Raw genomic sequence first — 10,598 nt, forward strand, 5'->3', positions numbered from 1 at the left:
TGTGCAAAAGTCACGAGGGTGGCACGAAATGACTGGAACTTCGGGCTGAAACACAGAAGAAAAGGGAAGGAGACAAAGAAGAAAAGAGAGAGAAAACATATGAATAAGAGAAGTGAAATTGGTGGCAGTAGGGGGGTTTGGGGACAAGGGGGTGGCTGGGGATACCAGCGGGCAGCAGAGGCGGTACAGTGAGGGAGGGGAGGGCCAAGGGGCGTGGGAGGGGGTCCCACTGTTATGTTTGGGGTCGAGGTAAAGACGGCGTGTCTTAGATGTATCCCAACTGCTTAGGAGACTCTGGGAAGTTATTCAGGAAAACTGTAAGTGGTTTAGGGTGACTCTGACCTTCAAGAAAGGGAAGAGAAGGGGTGTCCCTGCCGTGGGCTGCCCTGCAAATGACCTCTACACTCTCTTTCTGCCATCAAAGAGCTACTTGAGTAGACACCACCTCGTTTTTCCTTTCTTCATTGGTATTCATTAGGTATTTTTAAATGTCTAATTGCAAGAACTCATTTCAAGAAGGTTGAATTTTCACGCCGTGACATGAAATTTGTGTCCAGTAACTCAGAGCCTGTCTGCTTCACTACTTAATTTAGAGATATGCTGGTTGGTGCAAAGCTTCCGGTGCCAAAAAATCTTTCATTTCTGAAGTCTTCTAGCCAAGCTCAATGAAAAATACAGCCATAAATACTCATTCCAACGACTCCCCAGGCCATAGTCACAAAGCTTTTACACTGCATTTACTCAGGGCTCCCCAGCCAAAATTATCTCGCTCATTTTTCTCCAGGGTCCTTGGAAACGTCTGTGTCCCCCCACCACCTGCCTTACTGTGTACCCCCTTTTCTTGCAGGCCATGTGACTACACGCCGGGTTGAAGCAGTAGGCCCTGGTTTCCCGCAGCAATAAGTCTCTGACTCTCGGGCTTACCGGGAGGCGATGCTCTGGCCAGAGGCACTGGAGACTGAAGTCTTGGATTCTGGCTTTTGCCATGGGAGGCCCCTGTCACTGGAGTTCAGATATCCAAGCAAAAGCTGATGAGTCCCTGGGTCGTGGCCTGCAGGGTGGATTTGCAAAATCTACCTATATGGGGAAAGGGGAGAGGGAGATCTCAGAAGGATCTAGGAGGACAGATAGGAGTTCACAAAGTATAATGCTCCTCTCTCTCACCCCATGGATTGCCCTAGAACCCCTGGAGTTCACTTAGTTTACATAGGCTGCCTCCAAAAGCCAGGCATAGATCAGTCACCAGCCAGCCTGCACAAGGATATGCTTGTGTTTCTCAGTGCTGGCTACATATTAGAACTAACTGGGGAGCTTTAGAAATACTGATGCCTGAGCCCTGCCTCAGACCATTTAAATCTAGAATTTCTGAGGGGTAAGCTTTTTGTTTTTTGTTTTTTAATTGAGATATCATGTAAAAAGAGCAAAGTGCACAAATTTTCAGTATACACCTTCATGAATTTTTGCACCTGGGCAACTACTACTGAGATCCATATTCAAGATGTGAAAGCTTCCAGTCCCTCCGAAAGTTCCTTTCTGCAAATAGCAAATATCAAACCCATCAAATCAGGAGCAGGGGCAGCCAGCACTTGTCTTGAACTTTTCTAGTCTTCCCAATTGTGGGGGTAGGACACAACCCCCCTCTTAACATCTTAACTTCATTGGCTGCAACTCTGTAAATTAGACTAACCAAAGGTAGAATAATGACAGAAAAATAAGCAGGAGTTTATTTATTTTTTAATGTTTATTTGTATATTTTGAGAGCGAGCAAGTGAGAGAGAGTGTGGGTGGGGGAGGGGCAGAGACAGAGGGAGAGAGAGGATCCCAAGCAGGCTCCTGGCTGGCAGTACAGAGCTGGACTCAGGGCTCAATCCCATGAACCGTGAGATCGTTACCTGAGGCTGAACCCACTGAGAAACCCAGGCCTCTTTATTAACGTGTGCATCATGCATACACATGCAGTGCTCTGAGACCAACAAAAGAACAAAATAACAATGTATTTTTTTTTCTTTTCCTTTTAAAGAGAAAGCCCGCATGAGCACAGGAGATGGACAGAGGGAGAGAAAGAATCTTTTTTTTTTTTTAAGTTTATTTATTATTTATTTTGAGAGAGCTATTGGGGGAGAGGCAGAGAGAGAGAGAGAGAGAGGGAGAATCCCAAGCAGGCTCCTCACTGTCAGCGCAGATCCTGGTGCGGGGCTCAAACTCACTAACTGTGAGATTATGACCTGAGCTGAAGTCGGGCGGACACTTAACTGACTGAGCCACCCAGACGGCGCCCCGAGAATCTTTAGTGGGCTCCTTGCTTAGCTCGGAGCCCGACCTCACGACTGCAAGATCGTGACCTGAGCCGAAATTAAGACTCCGTCGTCGTTTAACTGTCTGAGCCACCCGGGTGCCCCTTTGAAAAAGAGACAAGAGGGAGGAAAAGGACTTTGAACCTCCAAGGGTAGATTGCGCGAAGGCAAATATCTGGGGAAACTAATGGAAGATGAAGTCTGGTATTGGCATGTTCTGTGATGTGGATTCCTCTGGTGCTGTCTCTGGGCTGATAAGGGTCTAGGGTAGCGTCCAGTGATGGACTTTGGTCCTTCCTGACAGAGAGGGGGAGGAGGGACACCTTTACCAATCTATATTCTGCTTTTTTAGGCAAATAGGGGGAGGAGAGAGAGTCTTTCCTGTATCTGCGTCGTCTCAACTGTCTTTAGCTCAAAATAGTCTTCATGTGGAGGAGGCATATCTTGGGGAGGTATGTTCTGCCCCCCTCCACAGGAGACCTGTGTCAGCGCTCTATGATCACCTCTTGGTCTCTGAGGTTGGGTGAGGGGAAGGGGAATGCCCAGGACCCCAGAGCATGTCTCTCCCTGGTGCGGTCACCACTAACATTTAGAACTAATGACTTGAAGACACCCTGAGGCCTTTAGAAAAGCAGAATTCTGACGGGGGGGGGGGGGGGTCTTTCTTTGTTTTTAGGGCCTCAGGCCTGCCTACAAGGTTTCTGGTTTTTTTTTTGTTTGTTTGTTTTTTCTTTTTTTCCATTTAACCAGTCCTGCCTAGAAGGTTCAGCACCTTTGTTTAAAAAAACTGTTTTTGTCACCTACTTTTAAAGTCCCGTATTACCTCTCTGGGGCATCTGGGTGGCTCAGTCGGTTGAGCGTCCAATTCGGTTTCTGCTCTGGTCACAATCTCACTGTTCGCGGGTTCCAGCTCCATGTCGGGCTCCGTGCTGACAATGTGGAGCCTGCTTTGGACTCTCTGTTTCTCTCTGTCTCTGCTCCTCCCCTGCTCGCACTCTCTGTCTCTAAATAAATAAACTTAAAAAAAGAATGAAGTCCCACATTACCTCTCTGATAATTGGGTTTTGTGTGTGTGTGTGTGTGTGTGTGTGTGTGTGAATACATGATAAAATATACATAACATAAAATTTGTCATTAAAAAAAATTTTTTTTAAATCTTTATTTATTTTGAGAGAGAGGCAGAGTGTGAGCAGGGGAGGAGCTGAGGGGAGGGAGACACAGAATCAGAAGCAGGCTCCAGGCCCTGAGCTGTCAGCACAGAGCATGACACGGGGCTTGAACTCACGAACTGTGAGATCATGACCTGAGCCGAAGTTGGACACTTAACCGACCGAGCCACCCAGGCGCCCCAAAATTTATCATTTTAACCATTTTTTAAGTGTGCAGTTCAGTGGTATTAAATACATTCACACATTGGGCAAACCATCACCACTGACTATCTTCCAGAACTTTTTCAGCATCCCAAACTGACACTCGGTACCTATCAAGTTATAGCTCCCTTCCCTGCTTCCCCGCAGCCTCCGGCAGCCACCATTCTACCCTCTCTCTATGGATTGGCCTACTCTAGGTAGGTCATGTAACCGGAATCCTACAGCGTTCATTTGTCCTTTTGTGACTGGTTTATTTCACTTAGCGTGAGGTCCTTAAGGTGCATCCATGTTGTAGCATAGTACACAATTTCTTTCCTTGGAGAGGCTGAATAATATTGCATTGTACGGATACACCACATTTTGTTCATCCATTCATCTGGGGTGTTGATTGTTTCCACCCTTCGGTTATCATGAATAATGCCATTATGAATGTCAGTGCACAAATAGCTGTGAAGTGTTTCTGCATGTATACTTTCAGATGCTGTTTGACTGATTCCAACATGCTGGAGGCTCTTCATGTGCTGTCCCTATGCTCAAAGCCGGGCCTCCTCATAGAGCAGGTGGAGAAGCCAGGAGGTGGCAGGACCAGGCAAGCCTTCGTGCCATCAGGGCTTCTGATTGATCCCTGGTCATACCCAGTGCTGCCTCCTTGGAAGTGGGCTCCTGTTCTACTCAGCGTCCTTAGCGTCCCTGAGCTCCAGAGAGTTCCTGGACCTTTTCTGCAAGTTGGCCCTCCTCTTTTCCTTGAGAACAGTTCTGCATATGAAGGGGGTAGAGAGGACTTTGTCTTCCACAAAAGGTCCTGATTGCACCCTTTTCTTCCAGAGCAGCCTTACCATGAACATGACCAAGAGGGGCCACTCCAAGTATCTTCCTAGAACAAAAAAAATCTGCTTCACGATGACTTCCTGTCTCCGCCAAGTCCCGGAAGCAGCTGGCAGTCCTTAAATTGCTGCTTCAGGGGCTAAAAAAATATCAGCTTTGCTTAGCCAAGCACCCCACTATACTCACTGGCCTGCCAGGTGACAGACAGGATCCGGCCTCAGGTCTGAACTGCACAGCTAGCATGGGTAGAGTTTACTTGGGTGTGAAGGGGCCACGGTGCCATGTGGGCCGGGGAGAGGCCCATCTCCCTCCGCCTCAAGGGGCACATGGTGTGGCCCACTGGGTAGTAAGGACCTCTGGGGGTGTAGGTTGTAAGCTGGTATTTCCAGGGCTGGGAGCCTGGGGTCAGGGCTCTTGGCTGGGACCTCAGCTTCCTCGCAGCCTCTGGGAGGAGTGGCAATGCCAGCCGTTGCCTTGGCTTTAAAAGCCAAGACAGTGAGCTCATATGCTCCTCTGGGGCCTCCTAAAATCGGCACCAGAGGAAGCCAAAGTTCTGGGTTATGCCAGTGGAGGCCCAAGCCAAGGAAAGTTGAGTTTTTACTCCTAATGGGGGTCCCCTTTGGGCTTTTAGGCTGTAGGGGGCTTGGAAACTTCTCATTCACCTGGATAATCCTCAAATTCAATCAACAAACAGCGAGACTGATTCTCAGAGAAGTAGTTTCAAATCTTCCCATTTCCCAGAACTACACTCAGTCTATGTTGAGTTTCATCCTCCCCAACTCTCCCTGCGGGGGGGGGGGGGGGGTGCTGCTATAGCGTAAGGTGGTCAGGATTCTGAAAGCGAGGTCAGCATCTAGAGGCAGAGTGCACACAACTGCACTGTAAGGCCCGGAACAAGGAGCTAGACTTATCAACACTCTCCAGGCTTCTGGTTTTCATAAAGCAGTTCTTGCCTGAGGATGAAACTGAGAGACGGCAAAGAGCCCAGCAAATTAGGTCTGCCTGCTGGTGGCCAGAGCTGGTCAGACGTTTCTGGGGCCACCACCTTCTCTGGGGCTTATTAAGGTCAAGATCTTCCCTAACAAGGGTGATTCAGCTAGTCACCAGTGACTGCCTGCTTTTCCTCAAAGCAAGAGCTGGAGCCCAGGAGAGAGAGGCAGGGATGGGGCCTGGTCAACCCCGGCCAAGAATGGGGTATTAAAGATTCACAAGTTCTTTACATTCGTCTTTCCCGTGATAGGCTCTGCTCCCCAACACGCTTCAAAGGAGCACCAATTTTGTGCAAGTCACACTTGCATGCCTTGAGTGATAGAGACAGAGATAAGACAGCCAGAAATTTGCCATCTGGTAGAGGAGAGAATCAGGCATACAAGGAAGGGAGCCAATGCCCCAAATAAAGTGTAGGAGAGGGAAGACATTCCCACTACCCCCCTCGCTTCAATAGCTGGGTCTGTGAAATCACTTGACAACTGGCAGATTAATGGGAGAAAAGATATACAAATTTATTCATTTCTAATATTACATGGATAAGGGCATCACAGAGAAAAAAAAAGCAAACGCCTAAAAAAGAGATGAGATTTGAGAGCTTATAGACCATCTTAACAGAGAAGGGGGTGCGGATGCAGGTCACTTAGGGGACAGTAAGTGACTTGGGGGAAAGACGGAGGGCCCCTAAGAAGAACAGAGGGAAAGTATGACAGTGTGTGACAAAGTCTGCCTGGGTGTGGTGTCGACTCGTAGTCTCCTCTCCCGTGACAGGAGCCAGTCTTCCCTGGTTGATGAAACTCGAGGGTTGGGGGTTGATAACAATGGAGTTCCTTTCAGAGGATCTGTCTTTAGGCAGATGTGGGGAGTTCAGAGAGAGCCTCCCTCTGTATCTGCTGTTTTTCAAGTGCCTTCAGCTCCAAATAATCAATATAGCAAAGCATATTTTTGAACTTCTTCAAAAGCATGAGTAGAAAACGCAGAGTTCTGTTCACAAAGGAAGAAATCCTCAAGCTGTGTGGGATGTTGTTCTTTCAAGGCTGTGGCATTGTTTTTATACAAGTTTGGTATTCTTTTATTTTATTTTTTTAAGTTTATTTTGTGTGAGAGAGAGCCTGTGTGTGCATGAGTGGGGAGGGGCAGAGAGCGAGGCAGAGAGAGAACCCCAAGTAGGCTCCGCCCTATCAGCACAGAATCTGACACGGAGCTCAGTCTCAGGAAATGTGAGATCTTAACCTGAGCTGAAATTAAGAGGTGGATGCTTAACTGACTGAGCCACCCAGGGGTCCCATGGTATTCTTTTAAATAATGGCAGAAGCTCCCAAAATTGAATTAGGGTCAGATGTGTGCTAAGTACTCCGAATGCATTAATTTGTTTAGTTGATATAACAACCCTAAGAGGAAAGTATTATTATATATTTACTTATTTATTTTTAAGTAGACTTCACGCTGAGTGGGGATTCCAGTGCTGGGCTTCAACTGACAACCTTGAGATCAAGACCTGAGCTGAGATCAAGAGTGGATGCTTAACTGACTGAGCCACCCAGGTGCTCCAAGTATTATTATTATCATCATCTCCACTTCACAGATAAGGTTACATGCTGTTTAGAGGTATAAAATACTATTTCTGGGGTGGTCTGCCTGGTAAGAAGAGGAGCCATAACTTTGGCCCAGTTTGGTCCAACTCTAGAGCTTGAGTTGTAGATGCAATGTTGCACTGGATGTCCAGAGGCGTCAATGGGCACGTTGGTGGGAGCTCCGAAGAAGTGGGTGCTGATTTTGCTGCAAGTGCTATCCAGCCTATGGTCTTAAGTCACAACTGTGCCCCCAAGCCTTCACTTATTTTAATGGTTGAACCAGATGGCTACGAATGTGCCTTCTGTTTATGAAAATTCTCTCTATTGGATTTTTAAGTTCTTACCATGAAACCACTTCATGTTCACTCTCCTAAATGCCTAAATCCCAAAGAACATTTAGGAGGCAAGCAAGCCGCTATTGTACTTACCCACTTCTGGATGTCTGGGAAGGCTACTAAAAAGGCTGAATGCAGCAAAAGGGTAGAAAGTGGGGGTTCAGAGGTAGGGAGCCATAATCGCATTTGGAAGGAACTCCATACCCTTACTCTAGCATTTATACAGTGTGCATTAGAGTTGGCTGCTATGTCAAACAGCCATGATGTTTCAATGGCTTAACCCAAGGAAAGTTTATTCCTTACTTAGGAGTAGTCCAACCCAAGTGCCCTATTTCAATGGCTCTCCTCCAAGTGGCTTCTCAGAGACTCAGGCTCTGACTGTTTCCTAGATCCTTGGGGTTTTTTGGCTCCAGTTATAGACGATCACATGAAAGGCTTTTAGGGAGAAAGAAGCAGCATCCTACTTCTACCCCATTCCATTGGCCAGAATTGGTCACAAGATCCCACCCACCTTCTCAGGAGAATTGGGAAATGTAGTCTGACTGTGTGCCCTAAAGGAAGCTGATTTTGATGACTATATAGTGGTTTCTCTAGAAGACCATATGTAGTCAACTCAATCTTTAAAAAATAAGCAAAGGGGCGCCTGGGTGGCGCAGTCGGTTAAGCGTCCGACTTCAGCCAGGTCACGATCTCGCGGTCCGCGAGTTCGAGCCCCGCGTCGGGCTCTGGGCTGATGGCTCAGAGCCTGGAGCCTGTTTCCGATTCTGTGTCTTCCTCTCTCTCTGCCCCTCCCCCGTTCATGCTCTGTCTCTCTCTGTCCCAAAAATAAATAAACGTTGAAAAAAAAAATTTTTTTTTAAATAAGCAAAGAGGAAATTTGCCCTACCAGTCATAGAAGCTCATCATTGCTGTCCTCTCTGTGTTGTTGATGGCTCATCCTCCCACGACTGTTCTAACTTGAGTGTCCCTCAGCAAGAATAAAATGACCCCCCCTTTCCCTCTTTGGTTCTCTAAGGGAAAGTAATAGGACTTTCTTTTTCTTCCTTCTTTCCTTCCTTCCTTCCTTCCTTCCTTCCTTCCTTCCTTCCTTCCTCCTTTTTTAAAGAAAGGCAGACTGTCACATGTAGCACCTCATTTGGATATGTCTGGAGTCTTGGAAGCTTGATTACCATACGTTCTTCTACAAATGGACCTTGAGAGCTTGTTTGGAGATTCTAGCAGGGGAGTGCAGCTACCCAGACACCCTCGACCTAAGAATGGTCCTCCTCTATGGGGAAGGTTATCCTCTTTGACCAAGTGTGCAGCTTCAGGGGGGAACACACAGAGAGGTGAGGGAGGAAGGGGACACCCACTTAGCCAGCCAGATCAATCAAATCAACCCTGGCGATCAATGGAATGACAGATGTCTCAGCCAGATTGCCCTCACATCTGGTAGTAGGCCTTTCTTAAAGTGTATAATAGGACTTTCTTCAGTATCTTGTCTTGGGATCAAAGGTAGTAATAGTAACTAGCATTTATCGAGCACATATCGTATAATCAGGTACTTCTATCATTATCTTAGGATGGGGCAAATCTTAAGATCTGGATGAAATATGTAAAATTAGTAATGTATTTTAATTTACTTTTTTCTATAAATGGCTTTCATCCTTTTTTTTTTTTTTAATGTTTATTTATTTTGAGAGAGAGGGAGAGAGAGCATGTGAGAACACATGTGAGCAGGAGAGGGGTGGAGAGAGGAGAGAGAGAATCCCAAGCAGGCTCCACACTGTCAGCACAGAGCCTGACCCGGGGCTCAATCCCACAAACCTTGAGATCATGACCTGAGCTGAAATCAAGAGGGGAGTGCTTAACTGACTGAGCCACCCAGGAGCCCCTAAATGGCTTTAACTTCTCTTTTTAATGCCCATTCTTCTGGGTGGCAGAAACTTAATTCCAGTTGATTTTGGCTCCTGCTCTATTCCAGGTTTTGCCTGAGTTTCCAGGTGATGGGAAGAGGCTGGGATTCCATGTCCTGGTGTCCATCTATCCATAGTGGCATCTGCCATTACATCCTGTCAAGTGACAGAACTGAAGCAATTTGAGTTTAATGTCCTTTATTCAAGGGAAAACCCTCCACAGACGAGGGGAGTAGTGCCTCACAAGCAGTAGAGCACTGTTCCCAAGGGTGTTTGGGCAAGAGCGAGTTTTATAGGGCGTTAGAAGAGGCAATGTGGAAACAGGGCATGATTGATGAGGGTTTCCTTCTAAGTCTAACAGGTCTTGTTTCCTAGGGTAAGGTAAGCTCGCTAAAGCTGAGGTGGAGGATTGTGATCGGTGTGTGTTAGGTTTCCCTGACAGATGTTTTTCCTAAGCACAGGCTGACTTGGGTTTAGATTTGTGACGTGAGCCTCCATTTTGTGGGTCCCGGTGTACAAATTAACTTTATCAATCCCAACTGCCAGACTTGACATCCCATCAGGACCCTGCCTGGGTTACTCCTTCGCTCCACACCTCCAAGTCATGATTCTCTCTGCTACCTCAAAACTACCTCCTACCTCACCAAGAACAAGCCACAGTTTCCGGCATCTGGAGAGAGCCTGATACTCCCACCTCCCCTCTCAGCCCTTCTGCCTGACAAATTCTGCTGCCTGGAGCCACCTCCCTGGGGTAAGCCTTTTTCTCAGGGACACTACTACCAATGTTTTGCCTCTCTTGGGCTTCTCTCCTCCCTTCCATAGCCTTGATAATCTTTATATACCTCGTTCTCTGTTTTTCCGTGTTTAATATTTATGCCACAAACTTGATGCTTCCATCATTCAAGGGTTAAATTTGGCAGTTCGAAAGGCCTCCTTACCACTCCTAAGTAGTTTTGTGGCTTTTCTGCCTTATCACTCCTCCCCTGAGGCAATAAAAGCTAGCTGACTTCAAGGCGATAAGGAAAGACTACAGACAGAATCAGGAGGAGGGCAAGGGACACTAGGAAATAAGTACACAGTTTAAAAAGCATTTGTAAATTTGTCAAAATATTTCCCTGTCACAATCTTGTTGAATTCTCAACGACCGCTCCCTGATGGCCATTACTATCTCTATTTGACCCACGAAGACACTAAGCTGTGTTCTTAGGATCTACCTTGCCAGGATACGTTTTGGTGTTTGGCGGATGAAAGAAGTTATTTCCATTTTGAATCGGTAGAAAGTTGGGCGAAAAGGCCATTTACAAGACATTCACTGTTA

This window comes from Herpailurus yagouaroundi, unplaced genomic scaffold, assembly GCF_014898765.1.
Source record: "Herpailurus yagouaroundi ecotype Mexico unplaced genomic scaffold, PumYag 221, whole genome shotgun sequence".
NCBI classification, from domain to species: domain Eukaryota; kingdom Metazoa; phylum Chordata; class Mammalia; order Carnivora; family Felidae; genus Herpailurus; species Herpailurus yagouaroundi.